Below are 18,555 nucleotides of genomic sequence, written 5' to 3'. Positions count from 1 at the left end.
CCCCATCCTCTGCCAGGATGCCTATGCTCCATCACACTCCCAAGGCCAGGCTGGGAGAGCTTTTCTCTTGCAGTGACACCTTCCCCCAGCCATCCACATCCATCAGAGAAAGACCAGGGGCAAAGTTTTGCAGGGTAGACGTTTGAGGAGGCGGTCCTAAAAGATACATCCTCAAGTCAGCAGAGCTGGATTGTCATTCTCTTTATCTCTCTAGGCCTTTGCTTCCTCATCTGTGAAATAAAGGGCCTGGACCAGGCGACCCTGCAGTGCCTCCCAACTCGAAGAGTCTGCAGTCCACCAAGGAAGACAGGAGGGCAGTCAGGAATTACAGGAGAGAGAATTAAGTGCAGAGTCTGTCCCCAGACCCTGGGGCTTTAGTTCTACAGGTCTGCCCAGTCTAGTCCGTTTCATCAAGGACAGCGCAGGCAACCATGAAAGTGTGACGATAGCTGAGAAGCTGGGTCTGAACCCACTTCGTGGTGGTGAGCTCACTGAAGGACAACCAGACTCTCCCGCCATGTTTTACACATTGCTTTCCATGGTCTCCCTTTATTATTTGTTAGTCATATCTGTACCAAACTGTTAAAATTGGAAAAATCTGGTTATAAGAGAAAGTCTACTTTCCCCCCATCATTTTTGCAGTATCTTTTTGCTGTTTATATACAGGAAAGAAAAAGTAGGAGATTATGCAGGAAGATTTATCTATGCCCTGTTTTCTTGCTTTCTCGAGGCTCTGAAATACATTCCATGTTATTCTTAAAAATAATAATAATAATAGAGTTAAGCCCTTTGATAGGGGAGTTGGCAGCTTGTGTTCAAATCCTGACTTTGGCTCTTAGAAACTGTCTGGTTTGAACCAGGTGATAACCATCTGGATGCTTACTCTGTTCATGCCCAAGATGGCATGTCTACTATCAAATGTGACTGCAGTGGGGATTGAGCTATGCCCTCCACACCTGGCATATTATAGGTATCAACAAGTGGTAGTTCAGGGTTATAGCATAGACAGTTCAGGGGATCGTGATACTAAGTAGGGGTCTGAATTGCATGGGGAAGTCACACCCAGGACCACTTGGAGTTTTGCCCTGCATCTGAGTTCCAGTCTGGCTTTGTGAAATTATTCAATTCTTTCTGTTTTAAATGGAAGAAATCTCCAAAATGACTCTCCTGGATCCAACGTCATGAGCAGTGACACATTGCAGTCTGATGTTGGTTAAGTGGCTCTGAGTCTGATGTCCCAGGGCTTCTTTATGTTCTATCTTTTTGCCCCCAGTACAAATTTTCACCCCATTTTTCTACAGGAGAATCTTACCCCCTGGCCTTCCCAGCCATGCTGCCTCCAAGGCACCAGCTCCAGGCTGCAACTCCCGATTGCAGGAGAATACACACAGTCTGATTTCTTGGCCTCTTAAAGCTGTGTCGTGCCACTCGCCTGAGATGGCAATTTCTTTTCTGTTGTTCTGCTGAATATATTTTTAAAGAAGAGTCCCTCGGCCGCTGCTGCCTCGCTTTTCTTTGTGGTTAGACGCAATGACTAAACGCCCGCATGTACTACAAGTCAATTTTCTCTTAATGATGATTTTACCTGCTCTGAAGCTTATCAGAAGGAGGGTTCATGCACCCAGGGTCTCAGCTTGGAGCTTTCAGTGGGTCTCGGCAGCTGTTCTATAGGCAGATGCACCTGTTTTGAATTTCATCAATGTAATGCTAATATGCAAAGCGATTTGTGACGCAGGAGACCAGAACCAACAGTGAAAGAAACAGTGAGTGGGACTATAAATCACTTTCCATCAGCCGCTGAGCTTTCGTGGGGATTCAGCTGAGGTTCTGCTGGCAGTGGGACCCCGCACCATCCCTTAACTGACTTCTGTTCTCTAAGAGAGGGTCCAGAGGGACACTGTTAAATCCGGCAAGAAGGAATTAGAGGGGGTTCAGGTGGAGGAGAGACCTTGGGCGAAAGGAGGGAGCAGGGGAGGGAGGGCATTTATTAGGCAAAATGTACCAAGAAACGTGTTTAGATCTGCTTCTAGCACTCTGGCTGGCAACTTTCTAGAGATTTGAATGGAGCATTCTGGAAGGGTTGCTCTACTTCTTACCAAGAACAAGGGCTCCATTAGGGCCCATTAGAAACTCCAGTCTATAATCTCCACTTCAGACAACCCTGCACTTCAAAGAATTGCTCTTATGACTTTGAATTAACCTCTGTCCATTAGCAAAACAGGATGGGCAAAAGCTCAGAGTCCAGCAAGTACTATGATGGCTGAGTGAATTGCAAAGCCAAGTTTCTTGCCTTCTGTAGCCTCAGGGATGTCTCCTGAGACGCCATCAGCTCATGGCTGCACACCTGTGTAACGGAGCCAAGCCATCCACTAGGGTGCTAGCCTGGAGCGTCTCTCTAACGAGAGCTACATGGTCTTCACTGCTCCTTGCTTTATTTCTCAGAGGAGTGTGGATGGACACAGCATAAAACAATGCACAGCTGTGGGACAGAAGATGTCACCCCTGTTCTCTGTCTGACTTGCTTCACTCAGTATGATCATCTCGAAGTCCTTCCACGCTGCTGCAAATGGCGTTATTTCATTCTTTTTTTTTTTAATTTTATTTTTTAACTTTACACTATTGTATTGGTTTTGCCATATATCGAAATGAATCCGCCACAGGTATACATGTGTTCCCCATCCTGAACCCTCCTCCCTCCTCCCTCCCCATACCATCACTCTGGGTCGTCCCAGCGCACCAGCCCCAAGCATCCAGTATGGGTGAATTATATTCCTTTGCTTTGTTGTGGCTGTTTAGACACTTAAGTCGTGTCCAATTCTTTGCAACCCCATGGACTGCACCATGCCAGGCTCCCCTGTCCTTCACTGTCTCCCGGAGTGGGCTCAAACTCATGGCCATCGAGTCAGTGATGCCATCCAATCATCTCATCCTCTGTCTTCCCCTTCTCCTCCCGCCTTCAATCTTTGCCAGCATCCGGATCTTTTCCAATGAGTCAGTTCTTTGCACTGAGTGTCCAAAGTATTGGAGCTTCAGCTTCAGCATCAGTCCTTCCAATGAATATTCAGGGTTGCTTTCCTTTAGGATTAACTGGTTTGATCTTCTTGCTGTCCAGGGGACTCTCAGGAGTCTTCTCCAGCACCACAATTCTAAAGCATCAATTCTTCAGTGCTCAGCCTTCTTTATGGTCCAATTCTCACATCCATACATGACTACTGGAAAAAACATTTATTTGGCTATATATATATATATATATATATTTGACCATATATTCCATTGTGTATATATGTATATATATGTGTGTATACATACCACATATCACACATATATGTGTGTGTGTGTGTGTGTGTATACCACATCTTCTTTATCCATTCCTCTATCTCTCATATGTGGAATCTAACTTTTTAAAAATGATACAAATGAATTTATTTACAAAACAGGAATAGACTTATAGATATCAAAACTAATGGTTAATATAGATACAGACATAATATAATATATACAGATATAATATAATACAGATATCAAACTAATGGTTATCAAAGGGGAAACACTGGGGAATGGGGGGAAAATAGGAGCCTGGGATGAACACATACTACTGTATATAAGATAACCAAAAAAAAAAAACTTCATTTGATGTACAGCTTTCTGTTTCAAAAAACTAATATGACTGTGCCTTCACTTCTAATGGGCAAAACAGTTCTCAGAGCTTCCTGAGACATTCTTCCCAGGTTATATCCTCAAATTTGGCTCAAATAAAATTTTCCATTTCTTTCAAAAAAAAGATAATCAACAAAAATCTACTGTAGAGCACAGAGAGCTCTACTCAACATTCTGTGATAACCTTTATAAGAAAAGAATCTAAAAACAGAATGAATGCATTTATTATTTTGTATGTAACTGAATCACTTTGCTATATACCTGAAACTAACACATTATAAATAACTATACTCCAATACGACTTAAAAATAAATAAATTTTTAAAAAGGACAGTCACCACCCTTTTACTGTCACTGGAGCTGCCTGCTTCTCATGATTTGCAGAAGGAAACAACAACCCATTCCAGTGTTCTTGCCTGGAAAATACCATGGACAGAAAAGCCTGGCAGGCTACGGTTGTTGGAGTTGCAAAGATTCAGACACAACTGAGCGACTGAGCACAAACGCTCCTCACAACTGAAAACAGGTTTGGGACCCGGCTGGAATTCTTTAGGTCAAGCCATAGTGTTTACTCTGAGTTTGGTAGTGCTGGTAACTCAGAATTTTCTGGAAAGTTGCAGAGAAGGTTTGGGTTTGGGGTGACAGGGGACACCAATCTGGGGGGGCAGGTGTGGTAAGAGAACCCACTTTCTATCTGAAATGCTTCTGTTCAAGGGTTTAAGCAAAGGTTAAGGCAGGCTGTCAGGTCTTCAGGGTAAACAAGCATCTGGTGCGGCAGGACAGCAACCGACACCGTCCTCAAAGAGTTCAAGCAGCCGTAAGCATGGGTGCACGTGTATGCATGACTGAGCACCTCCGCTGTCCGCCTGACACTCACACAGCACTGTTGATGGGCTCTAATATAACATAAAAAGATTCTTAAAAAAAGCTAAATAAAAGCAAAAGGTGGTGGATCCCAAATGTAAGATGTCAGTGAGTTGAATGCTGTAGGATTTCAAGGGAAGAACTTATAGTAGTAGGCAAAGAGGAAGTGGAATTCAATCTGGAACTCAGGAGCCAGAGCCGAAGTGGGGAGGGCCTTCTGGACAGAAAGAGTGATGCAGATAAAATGCGGTGATAGGAATGAACACAACAGGAAAGGCGAGAGGAGACCGAGGTGCAGGGAGCGTCAGGGGCAGCTTAGCAAGAGCATAGCTGAGTCCTCACAGAACACAAAAGGAAGACACCCCAAACTTCGGGTCTTTTTTTAAAATTAATTTATTTGTTTTAACTGGAGGCTAATTACTTTACAATATTGTAGTGGTTTTTGCCATACACTGACATGAATCAGCCACGGGTGTACATGTGTTCCCCATCCTGAAGCCCCCTCCCACCTCTCTCCCCATCCCATCCCTCAGGGTCATCCCAGTGCACCAGCCCTGAGCACTCTGTCTCATGCACCAAACCTTGACTGGAGATCTGTTTCACATATGATAATATACATGTTTCAATTCTATTCTCTCAAATCATCCCACCCTCGCCTTCTCCCACAGAGGGTCTTACTCTTGTGACTGGAGATGCAAGGGATGAAGTATTGGCGGGGGGACCCACTGAGAGTCTTACCACTCAAGCCTGCAGGGTCTCCTCACAGCTGCAAATAATCCATTTCCATCAACACTAGAGGGGGTTAGCTGCCAGTGTGTGAGCCCACAGGTGTCTGGGAAAGCATGTCCCCCACATACTCTGTGAGTCTACAGGTGTCTGGGGAAGGTGTCCCTCACATAGCTCACTCCAAGCTGATGCATGCAAGATTGGGACACCTAAGACTTCACCACAGACCTGAGATCAAGGATGAGAATCACCCACAGAGTCAGCGTCTGACTGTCTCCTGGTTTCACTCCTGACATCATCGCTTTCTAAGCCACAATAGAACTCTAATCCCTCTGGATTTCCTGGGGAGAAAGCACCGTTATTTACTTATTGGGTTGATTAAAAATGCACCCATTATCTGCATGCCTCCAGGCAACAGTAGAAAAATATATTTTTTAAAAGGATGAGAGTTCAATTAGCAGAGATGCAGATGTATCTCCCACAAATAGGCCAGTGGACTGTTCCCTGTCGGATGGATGAGGGCTCAGATAGGAGAGCTCCTCACTTAGGGCTTCCCTGGTGGCTCAGAGGGTAAAGCGCCTGCCTGCATTACAGGAAACCCGGGTTCGATTCCTGGGTCTGGAATATCCCCTGGAGAAGGAAATAGCAACTCACTCCAGTACCCTTGCCTGGAAAATCCCATGGATGGAGAAGCCTGGTAGGCTACAATCCATGGGGTCACAAAGAGTCAGACATGACTGAGCGACTTCACTTTCTTTCACTAGTGAATCATTGCATCTGGGCTCCCTAAGCCAGCAGTGGGGAGAGCCGTAGAGATGTGAAGTTCCACCGCGTGTTTCCCAGCTCCTTGCTCTTTTCCATTCCAACCTGAGGCTCCTAGAGCAGTTCTCAGACTGGGCTTCGTGTCTGTGATGAGGTCAGGAAGGGAGGGCAGGTTTCAGGTAACTCAGGTGGAAATGTACAGGAAGGAGATTTGGAGACTGCAGTTAATCTGCTGCTTTTGTGTTATTTTGGCTTCGTGCTCAGTCATAACCTGGTTGGTGGTTAGGTTGTGTGTGACTAAACTGCAGAAATCTTTTTGAAACTCAAATTTGTATATCTGGAAAACATGAGAGTTTAACAGAATGAGCAAACAAGGGAGTCGGCTACTATTTAGTAAAACGTCGTCATATCAGCTCCTCCCTCGCCCTTCCTTTCTCCATTACAAAATAAGGATTTGGGAATAATAAATTATCTCTAAGTTCCCATTTATCTCTAAATTTCTGTGCTATACATGTGAAATAAAACAGCAAATGCAACCCAAAGTCAACATTCATCTTGAGTTGCAAGATGGAAAACACACACCTCTGCTTCCCTCCTTGGGTTTGGGTACTCAAAAGCTGTCCATACATTTCTGCTCTCCTCTAACATAAGGTCAGGGTAGTGAGGTCAGCCACTGGGAGAAAATATTTGTGCCAATTAATGATGGTTCAAGCCTCCCTGAGCTCCCTGGGTCTTCTGGGGAGAAGGAAGCAGGTGCAGGACCCAGAGCTTACATTTTCTCCCAAACCCCTGCCCAGAGGGCAGGCCTTCTCTGCCCGCCCCCTCCAGGTCCCGTGAAGAGCTGATCCTGGAGGAGGAGACACTTTGGAGAACTGACACCCTCCCATCAGCTACAGTGCAAGAGACTGATTGGCTGCTGGACCAGCGATTGCTACTAAGAGACCACTCTCCGCTGAGGATCGCAGCTGTGTTTGCATTGACTGTCTAGGGTGACTTACCCTCCCTAGAGGCTCCTGCACGCACGCAGCCCCACGGCTCAGGACACAGAAGGCTTTGCTTTCAAGGAAAGGAGGGTGTTTACTATCGATGTGATCATGCCACTGGGAGCCTGAGACTCATCTGGCTTCTGCTGCAGCTGTGTAAATGGCTGTCATAAACTTTTCTCTGCCTGGCCCAGATCACCTAGAGCTTTTATAAAACCCCCTCTACTTACCAAGTGGTTACAGTCGGGGAGCAACCATAGAGATGTCACCTCCACCACAGGCTGCCCTTTATTCACCCCAAGAGAAAGCCCCAGATCGCAGGCACCTATGCTCAGGCGATGCTCTGATGCTTCATCTACCATCACCTTGTTGACTTTTACAGCACCCACCTCATAAGTTTGTTGTGAAGATGAAATGAATTAATACTTTCACAGCCCTGAAAAGTGCCCAATACAGTGTAAGTTCACTACAAGGGTTCATTGTTTTTATCCATTCAATCCAGTGAATACTTAGGAAGCACCTACCTGTACCAGGTACTGAGCCTGGACTAGAGATATAACAGTGGGTGATGAAGACCTAATTCCTCTCTGCCCTCCAGATGCTTAGACTGTATGGGCAGAATCCACAGGCATTCTTGGGCACCTTCTGCAGAGCATAAAAATCTTCCCTATGAAGTGGGAAGAGCAGCCTCTGAAATTCCCACTTTCCAAGGCAGGATGTTTGAAAGGTTGCCCAAGCTGATCTCTGCCTGAGAAGCAGAGCAGGGGACTCACTCTCTGCATCCCCTTGGGCTCTGCAAGGTGCCAGTTGTCAAAGCTGATCCCTAAGACTGAAAGTCTGTCCCATTTGGTTTCAATCCCACATTCACCTATTGAAAAAGTACCTTTCATCCGGGACTTCAGATCCATTTTCTAGGAGAGCTATTCCAGTTAAAATTAATCTCCAGTTCAATCCTTTCAGTAAAATTTTCCTTCATCTATAAGAAAGAAGAACAAAAACACTGAGGAAATGATCCCACCTCCACCTTCAATCAACTCATTTTGGTATCCCAAAAACCTTATTAAGTGATGACCTGATATTAAATAGACAGTCTCTCCAGCACAGCCAAAGCATCTCAGCCCGGTTTCCTTCTCTTCAGGTGTAGAGAACAGCCACTCAACAACCTCAGTGAATAACCCTGGGAGGGACATCCAACTCCTGATATGCCAAGCAGATATGTAGGGAAACAAATTAATTTTATTAATCCATCATTTAAAAATATTGAGTACATGGTATATGCTAGACCATAGAGGTAAAAAAGAATAATAAGAAACATCTCTTCATTCAGGCAGCTTACAATCCTCTAGGGGCACAAACGCGGAAAACATACAATGCAGATGGATAAGCTGATAACAGAAATATGCATTCAGTGGCTCCCGACTGCTGAGTAATTTGTTTAAAATGGTGTTTCATTGCTGACAGTCTTTCTATTCTCAGAAACTATTCTCAACCATTCTCTGGAAATTCCTAGGATATACTAGGTTAATTAATTCCTTTTCCTGCCATGCCCATCCCTCCTACTTCTTGTCCATATGGTCAACTCCTATGCATCCTTTGAAATCCTTTTCAGGCTACCCCAGTTATTTTAAGCATTCCCTTTTCTATATTACTTCTCGAATTTTTTCATCTTTTTGCACATATTATTCTATAGTCTGATAAATTACCTGTGTGTCCAAATTCTTTACTAGACGACATGTTTCTTTAGGGATTAACACAGTACCTAGCCCATACTCGATGTTCTTAAATGTTTATTGAATCAAACTGTATAAGAAATAATGCTATTACTACTATGACCACTATATAACTACTATTTTTGAGAAGTTTTATGAGCCAGGCATTTTGACAAATATTTTACATACATTTTCTCAGTTTTTCTTCAAAACAACTATGAAAGCAGGTAGTATTGCAGATGGTTTCTCCAGCAAGTGATACTTCACAAAAAGAACATATTGTATGAATTACTACTTTTCCTCCATTCTTTATTTCCTCTCTCACACACACATGTACACACATTCTAATAATCCATTTTACTATTGCTTGGAATTCATAATCTGACTCAGATGTGTCATTTCTGTATTCCCATACTACCCCACAGATGAACATACCCATCTAGTATAACTATTAGTTTGGTTGCTTGTTTTCTTCATTAGTCTAAACGTTCCTTGAAGGCAGGCATGCCTCATTCATTTTTTTTATCTGAAATAAACATCATGGTGCCTAGAACACAATAAGTGTTCAATGAGTTCTTACAGTAAAAGGTAGAGGGGAAAGGAGGAAGGAAGGAGGGAAGGAAGGAGGGGAGGGAGAAGGGAAAGTGAGGGAGGGAGAAGGGAAAGTGAGGGAGGGAGAGTATCTGCCATGAGCCAGGGGAGTTATTTATTCAATAGATAGAAAATATTATTCCTCATAAAACCCAAATACTCTTCAGCCAAGCAATAGGAAATCAAGATCAGTTAGTACACTGAAGTCTGGAATAACTGAGTTAACCAATCACTTGAAATCTATCTCTTGATATAGCAAACCCATTTTATAAAGAGAAGACTAAGGAATCTTGGTGAAATAAATGACCTTGGCATCTTCAGTTAAATTTCGGTAACGTGACCTTTCACTTCCAGCCCGCTGCTGTGACTTATTAGACCCAACTCTTCCTGAGAACAACCCCTTGGATTTTTGTATGCCCTATTTCCCCAACAAAACTGAGCAGTACCAATGGAATTTGAGTATCCATGCATTTAATAACACCTTTACTACCTACTCTGTGCCAGGGCACTGGGTTCACAGAGGCCTATGCTCTGAAAGCTCCTGTTTTTAGAACGGGTGGTCACACCACCGTCTTCATGAATCCTACTTCTCAAACCACCCACGGTCAGCACAGCAAAGGTGGTAACATTGGTGTACTCAACTCGCCAATAAAGCTTTCAAATCGACTGTAAAAGCAAGGAGAGGGAAATAATAAACACCTGAGATTGAACTGGCCTCTGATTTTAACCTAAGAATTGGAGTGACTTTGGGGGAAAATGTTATGCATAGAAAATGTAAAATGTGCCCACTTCGTTTTTTTCCTGTATCGTATTTAACTATTCAGTTCAGTTCAGTTCAGTTACTCAGTCGTGTCCGACTCTTTGAGACCCCATGGACTGCAGCACACCAGGCCTCCCTGTCCATCACCAATTCCCGGAGTTTACTCAAACTCACGTCCATTGAGTCAGAGATGCCATCCAACCACCTCATCCTCTGTTGTCCCCTCTCCTCTTGCCTTCTATCTTTCCCAGCAGCAGGGTCTTTTCAAATGAGTCAGTTCTTCACATCAGGTGGCCAAAGTATCGCAGTTTCAGCTTCAGCACCAGTTCTTCCAATGAATATTCAGGAATGATTTCCTTTAGGATGGACAGGCTGGATCTTTTGCTATTACCTGTGATAAATGCCTTTCCAGAGAGAGAGATAAATGTCTCTCTCTCTCTGGAAGCTACCTTTTGACTTGAGTCACACAACCTCTACTCCCTTCCTCCCATATTCTGTTATCTGACCTGCAGTCAGCCTCTGGCACATCCAGGGTTGTTTTTGTTTAGTTGTCCAGTTATGTCTGACTCTTTTTAGACCCCATGAACCTCAGCCTAGCAGGCTCCTCTGTCCATGAGATTTCTCAGGCAAGAATACTAGAGTGGGTTGCCATTTCCTCCAGGGGATCTTCCTGACCCAGGGATTGAACCCAGGTCTCCTGTGTCTCCTGCACTGGCAGGTGATTCTTTACCACTGAGCCACCCGGGAAGCCTCAGATCCTAGGACTCCATGACAAAACTCATCTTTCTCCCAAATCACAGAGGGAGGAGTTGTCTGTGCTCAGAGCTCCCCACAGAGGAGGCTGCTCAGAGTGGTCCACAGACCTCCTGAATCTCTTTCCCCATCTTCTCCCCTGATGGAGACATGGCGCTCCTCCCACTTCCCAGCTTCCAGGGGAGACAATTGCTCAAGGTCGGTCTCACTGCCAAAGAGCCACCCATTGACTCTCAGTGGTAATAGTTCTACAGGCTAAGCCAGAGTCCCACAAGCACAGAAGGAGAAAATTAAGCTCTTTTGGGGGTAGAGTAAGCACTTTTCCCCATGCAGAGATCACCACTTCCCTCCCCCTTCACCTTGCAACTTCCCAGATACCTGTGGCTTCAAAGCCCCAGGCAAGTGTTAGGTTGTCACATCAAACCTTGATGCCCCAAGCGCTCCCCACCCACCAGGGCTGCTCAGGCAGCAGGAAGTCGATTATAACCTGTAATTTCTCATCTCGGTTAGCAGGTGACAGGCTCCCATAACATGGCATCCATATGGCATCACCCCTTCTGTCGAGCACAATTTTAGGGCAAGATTCATACCGCTTCTCTCTGTGCTCAAAATAGACGCCCAAAATTGGGATAGAATTTACATAAGTTGGCTGAAGAGACTGTGTTCAATTAAAAAGCTTTTGTTGCCAAGGAATTTTTTTAGTTGATACATATGCTCCTTTATTGCAGTCCCATAGGGGAAAGATGTTAGTTATCTCTCCTCTCTCTGTCTCGCTCTCTTTTCTTCTTCCCTTTCTCCATCCATCCTGTAATTAATAAGGCGAGGGAGGGGCAAGTATCTGTCTTTAAGGCTGAACGAACAGGAAAAAAAAAAAAAAACTCACCCATATGGAAATAACAGGAGAAACAGAAGCAAGTGGTGCCCTCTTGCCTAGCCTGGGGCAGGGCAAGCTGCAGAGCTCTTCTCTGCTTGGATTCTGGGCTCTGTCCCAGGGTGAACGGGCTGCCCTACTTTGCAATCACCGCAAATTCGAGGGGATGTGTTTTCAATTGCACTGACATCGAGGCATGAAAAACATGTTTTTTTCAGTCATGAAATAATACTGTTCTTGGGCCCAAACTGGGCAACAGAAAGTATAATGGAGGGGAAATTTCATCGGCAATTTGAAAGTCAATGATGAACTCCGTGAATGCCTTTCCTTCCAGCCTGTACTGCAATTGTGTACATTCACACAAATTTGGGATCGTAATATACACATACTTTGGTAACTTGGCATTTTTGTTTAATACTATAATATAATTTCCTGAGCCTCTTTCTATAGCATATGTTTTAGGAACATCGCTTTTAATGGCTATACTATAATGTACTGATCCTTTTCTCTGTTTTGGATATTTATGGTATTTCCAATTGTGTTGCTCTCCTTATATAAATATTGCTGCAATTAACAGTCTTGACTTGGTATACACCTCTGATTACTTCTGCATGGCTTGAGGTTTAAGGTTTATGTTTAATAGTGAAAAAAGTTGCACGAGCTTTTCACATGCTTCGGGACTGGTTCATCGTGTGATTAATGCACGCATTTTTCTTTACAAAGCCTGTTTAGCATCAGAAATGAAATAAGCATTTAAGGAAATAATTTGTGGGACTTCCCCAGCAATCCAGTGGTTAAGACTTCTTCTTCTAATGCATGGAGTGTGAATTTGATACCTGATCAGGAAGCTAAGATAGCACATGCCTCGAGGCCAAAAAATCAAAAAACAGAAGACAGAATCAATGTTGGAACAAATTCAATAAAGACTTTAAAAATGGTCCACGTGAAAAAAAAATCTTAAAAAAAATAATTTCTTTGTTGAATGTTTTCCTATGGAAAGCTAAATAACCCTGGATTGAACATCTGTGGTTTGGCCCGTTTTTCTACAAAGCAAATACACAGTCATCCCCACTCTGGGGCTCCAGTATAACTAAAGACCACTCACAATTAGATTCAGGAGTGGCCAATCAGAATCACAATGAGAGGCAGGCCTTGGATTTACACTCAGACTCTTTCCTCTGAGATTACCAAGTGGGTGGAGCATAAGCCCAGAGATTCTAAGACTCCTCTGCCCCAGCATAGGAAGAGTCCACCAGAGAATCAGGCTATCGTAGAAAGAAGCAGAGAGAAGAGAGGGAGATGAGTAGATTCCTGACAGTATTTATCAGCTCTGACCTACCTGTGCCTGAGGCTAACAAAACCACCCCCACAAATTTTTCAGTTACATGAGCCATGCAATCCCTCTGTGACTTAAAATGATTTAATTTTTTGTTGGGTACAACCTAAAATGTCCAGCTAACACAGACCACCTTCAAGACTCAAACTCAGAGTCTTGAACTTATATTGAAGTCCTCTGCAAAGAGAACTAATAAACTATTAGATTCTCTATCACCTGCTATGAATATCTACAGGAATATTTCAGTGAGACCAGCTCCAGGCTTCTGAAAGTCTGTTTTTGTTTGTTGCTGTTTAGTTGTTAAGACACATCTGACTCTTTGCAACCCCATGGACTGTAGCCCACCCGGCTCCTCTGTCCATGGGATTTCCTAGGCAAGAATATTAGAGTGGGTTGTCATTTCCTACTCCAGGGGATCTTCTCGACTCAGGGATTGAATCTATGTCTCTTGCATTGCAGGTAGCTTCTTTACCACTGAACCACTAGGGAAGCCTAGAAGTTTAGAGCGCAGAAAACAAGCCAGAGGGCAGGACATAAAACCACGGGAGAGGAACCACAGGGTGTTTCAGAGGATGGGCAGGTCCTGCCTTGCCAAAATGAAAAAAATTGAAATAATTTTGTTTTGGAGGGGTTGAACTTGAACCTTGAAACGTTGGTAGACTCTTCATAAATGGAGCCAGAGAAGGAGGGAATAGTTACCAGAAATATCAATAACCTCAGATACGCAGATGACACCACCCTTATGGCAGAAAGTGAAGAGGAACTAAAAAGCCTCCTGATGAAAGTGAAAGTGGAGAGTGAAAAAGTTGGCTTAAAGCTCAACATTCAGAAAACGAAGATCATGGCATCTGGTCCCATCACTTCATGGGAAATAGATGGGGAAACACTGGAAACAGTCAGACTTTATTTTTCTGGGCTCCAAAATCACTGCAGATGGTGACTGCAGCCATGAAATTAAAAGACGCTTACTCCTTGGAAGGAAAGTTATGACCAACCTAGATAGCATATTCAAAAGCAGAGACATTAATTACTTTGCCAACAAAGGTCCATCTAGTCAAGGCTATGGTTTTTTCCAGTAGTCATGTATGGATGTGAGAGTTGGACTGTGAAGAAAGCTGAGAACCGAAGAATTGATGCTTTTGAACTGTGGTGTTGGAGAAGACTCTTGAGAGTTCCTTGGGCTGCAATGAGATCCAACCAGTCCATTCTAAAGGAGATCAGCCCTGGGTGTTCCTTGGAAGGAATGATGTTAAAGCTGAAACTCCAGTACTTTGGCCACCTCATGCGAAGAGTTGACTCATTGGAAAAGACTCTGATGCTGGGAGGGATTGGGGGCAGGAGGAGAAGGGGATGACAGAGGATGAGATGGCTGGATGGCATCACCGACTCGATGGATGTGAGTTTGGGTGAACTCTGGGAGTTGGTAATGGACAGGGAGGCCTGGCGTGCTGCAGTTCATGGGGTCACAAAGAGTTGGACACAACTGAGCGACTGAACTGAACTGAACTGAAAAACAGTGTGAAGAAAAGAGAAAAGGGAGGAAAGCAGGATTGGCTGACTAATGATGAGCGTGGAGACTTTAGATCAGATCAGTCGCTCAGTTGTGTCTGACTCTTTGTGACCCCATGAATCGCAGCATGCCAGACCTCCCTGTCCATCACCAACTCCCGGAGTTCACTGAGACTCACGTCTATCGAGTCAGTGATGCCATCCAGCCATCTCATCCTCTGTCGTCCCCTTCTCCTCCTGCCCCCAATCCCTCCCAGCATCAGAGTCTTTTCCAATGAGTCAACTCTTCGCATGAGGTGGCCAAAGTACTGAAGTTTCAGCTTTAGCATCATTCCTTCCAAAGAAATCCCAGGGCTGATCTCCTTTAGAATGGACTGGTTGGATCTCCTTGCAGTCCAAGGGACTCTCAAGAGTCTTCTCCAACACCACAGTTCAAAAGCATCAATTCTTTGGCGCTCAGCCTTCTTCACAGTCCAACTCTCACATCCATACATGACTACTGGAAAAACCATAGCCTTGACTAGACGAACCTTTGTTGGCAAAGTAATATCTCTGCTTTTGAATATGCTATCTAGGTTGGTCATAACTTTCCTTCCAAGGAGTAAGTGTCTTTTAATTTCATGGCTGCAGTCACCATCTGTAGTGATTTTGGAGCCCAAAAAAATAAAGTCTGACACTGTTTCCACTGTTTCCCCATCTATTTCCCATGAAGTGATGGGACCAGATGCCATGATCTTCGTTTTCTGAATGTTGAGCTTTAAGTCAACTTTTTCACTCTCCACCTTCACTTTCATCAAGAGGTTTTTTAGTTCCTCTTCACTTTCTGCCATAAGGGTGGTATCACCTGCATGTCTGAGGTGCCACCCAAATATCAGTACACCATTAACTGAAAAGGACTAGCCATTACCTGTAGTGCTATAATGATGGAACTATAATTGTCCTGCCTGAATTACAGGTGCCAATGACATATTCCAATTGTTTGCTCACCTGGTGAACTGAAGGCTCCTTGAGGCTGGGCACAGACCTCACTCTGCACACCATGTTCTTACCACATCGCCCTGTATTCTGTGTATACCCTGGAAGACTCATTGACCACAAAAATAGCTTAAAGCTAATTTCAGTGTTTGATTGGATATAATCTAAGAGGCACTGAGAGAGGACATCCTCACCTGGGTCAGTACCTTCTCTCGAAAACAGGTGAGGCAAGAGAGTGCACCCCTTGTTTTAGATCACTAAATGTGGGCTTCCCTGGTGGTCCAGTGGTTAAGAATCCACGTGCCCATGCAGGGGACACAGGTTCCAGCCCTTGTCCGGGAAGATTCCACATGCTTCGAGGCAACAAAGCCCATGCACCAGAGCTACTGAAGCCTGTGTGCCCTAGAGCCTGCGGTCTGCAACGAGCGAAGCCACAGCGATGAGAGGCTTGCACACTGCAACTACAGAGTAGCCCCTACTCGCTGCACCTAGAGAAAGCCCACCCACAGCATCGACGACCCAGTGTAGCCAAAAACCAAATTTTAAACACTCACTAGATGCTCTGCAGCTCTGATAACCAGCCCGTTCGTCTTCCTAAAGGACATTCTTGACCCAACATGTAAGGCCTACCAAGGCACCTTGCTCATAAATAAGAACTCAATACCTATTCGGCGAACTGAAACAATCAATAAGCCCTGGACTTTCCTTTGTTTCTCCTTCTGGTCCTTCGAGCTAGACACACCCTTCTGTCTACTGCCCACGACCTTGTTACTTACTCCCAATCAGCTAATCCAAATATCCCAGCAAAGCTGACTCCTGGGATCTCTTGGCAGAATCCTCTGGCCCAAGATTTGTTTCTCAAACTATCTTAACTCTGAGAATCAACAGGGTTGCTAGTTGAATAGACAGATCATTGGGTCTCTTCTCTGAGAATCCTGATTTATAGGCTTGGGTTGGGATACAGAAATCAGGATGGTGAGCAAGCACCTGAAATCATGCTCGGGGCAAGTGTGAGAAACTCACGCGAATCAACAGCACTCTCCTAGTTACAACCAGAATATAACAGATAATGTTAATTAACCATAACCAGACACAGCTAATAAGCATATAGAAAAGCATTCCTGCAAAGTGAAGAGACCACTGTCCAGGGAATTTCGTATTCTGGACTCTGATCCTGGTCTAACACTCACCGACTGGGTGGCTTGGCACAAATTATGTAACCTCTTTGAACTTGTGCTTTGCCTTTGTAAAATAAGGAAGGCGTGATTTGCCTCACCCCCTTCAAGACGTCTAATTAGATGATGCATGTAAAAGTGTCTCATACATGGGAGGAATTCAGTTTGATATCTTGACTGGAGGCAAAAGCAGTAAATGATCTGTTTGCTGGAGGAGCTGAGCCTCATCACAGTCACCAGCTGTTGGTAAATATTGGATCCACAAACCAATCCCTGCATGCTTGTCCCATTTAGTGCGAAAACAACGCCGGAAGGTCATCTCAATAAATTACAATCCGCATTTATTGAGCGCTTACTCTACGTCAGGCATAATTGCAGGTGAATTACTCAGAGGGATAAATTTTATTCTCACGTAGCTCCACGTACAGGTGCTTTTTTTTCCCCAATAGTAGGAGCAATTTTAATCAGCCATAATCTGTTTATTTATTTATTTTTGGCTGTGCTGAGTCTTCATTGCTGCACATGGCTTTCCCTAATTGTAGTGGGAAGGGGCTACTCTCCGTTGGGGTGCACAGGCTTCTCTTTGTGGTGGCTTCTCTTGTTTCGGAGCACAGTATCCAGAGCACGGGCTTTCGTAGTTGCAGTATGTGGGCTCTGGAGTTGTAGCGCACTGGCTTAGTTGCTCTGCAGCATGTGGGATCTTCCCAGATCTGGGATTAAACCGGGGTCTCCTGCCCTGGCAGGTGGACCCTTAACCACTGGGCCACCAAGGAAGTCCTAATAGGTGCTGCTTCGATTGTCATTTTTTAGTTGAGAAAACTGAGACATGCAGTATCTTTAAATAACCTCCTGAAGGTATAGGGCTTCCCCCGTGGTGCTAGTGGTAAAGAATCTGCCTGCCAATGCAAGAGATGCAAGAGAGGCAGGTTCGATCCCTGGGTTTCGAAGAGTCCCTGGAGGAGGAAATGGCAACCCATTCCAGTATTCTCGCTTGAAAATCTCCATGGGCAGAGGAGTCTGGTAGGCTACACTCCATGAAGTCGTAAAGAGTCAGACATGACTGAGCGACTGAGCACACTGAAGGTATAATGGAAGTAGAGCTGGACAACCTGTCAGAGGTCACACAGCTATTGAGAAGCACAGCCGGGCTTTGAATCCAGACAGCTTCGTGGTCCCTGTTTCTAACCCACTAAGCCACATGATTCTTCAAGAAGACGGGTGTTTCCCACAGTGATGGAGAGAAGAACCAGGGTCCCCAGTCACTTACTCCACATTCCCTTTTAAAAATGCAAAAAGGATGAACAGAAGAGATGAACAAGCAGGGCCCTAGAGATTTTTAGGGCAGCAAATATAATATATATAGTATATAGTATATATATTATATACTATATATATATTATATATTATATATATAGTATATAGTATATATATTATATATTATATATATATATAGTATATATAGTATATAGTATATAGTATATATATTATATATATATATAAAATATATAATATATAGTATAATACTATAATGGTGGATACTTGTCATCATCCATTTGTTCAAACCCAGAGAACACCCAACACCAAGAGTGAACCTAGTGTAAACTCTGACCTCTGGGTGATAATGATGAGTCAGTGGAGGGGCATCGATTGTAACAAAGGTACCATCTGGTGGAGATGCTGACGGTGGAGGAAGCAGTGCTTGTGTCCAGGCAGCGGGTATATGGCAGCTCCCTGCACCTTCCTCTCACTTCTTTTGTGAATCTAAAACTACTCTAAGAAACAGAAGTCCATTCAAATAAAAATGCAAAAGGTAGCAATTTTCTTTTAGATCACAGTATCATCTGGTGCCATCACTTCATGGGAAATAGATGGGGAAACAGTGGAA

The sequence above is a fragment of the Bos javanicus genome, chromosome 29, assembly GCF_032452875.1.
Source record: "Bos javanicus breed banteng chromosome 29, ARS-OSU_banteng_1.0, whole genome shotgun sequence".
In the NCBI taxonomy this organism is placed as follows: Eukaryota; Metazoa; Chordata; class Mammalia; order Artiodactyla; family Bovidae; genus Bos; species Bos javanicus.
The sequence above is the reverse complement of the archived record's forward strand: the minus strand, read 5'-3'. Positions refer to the sequence as shown.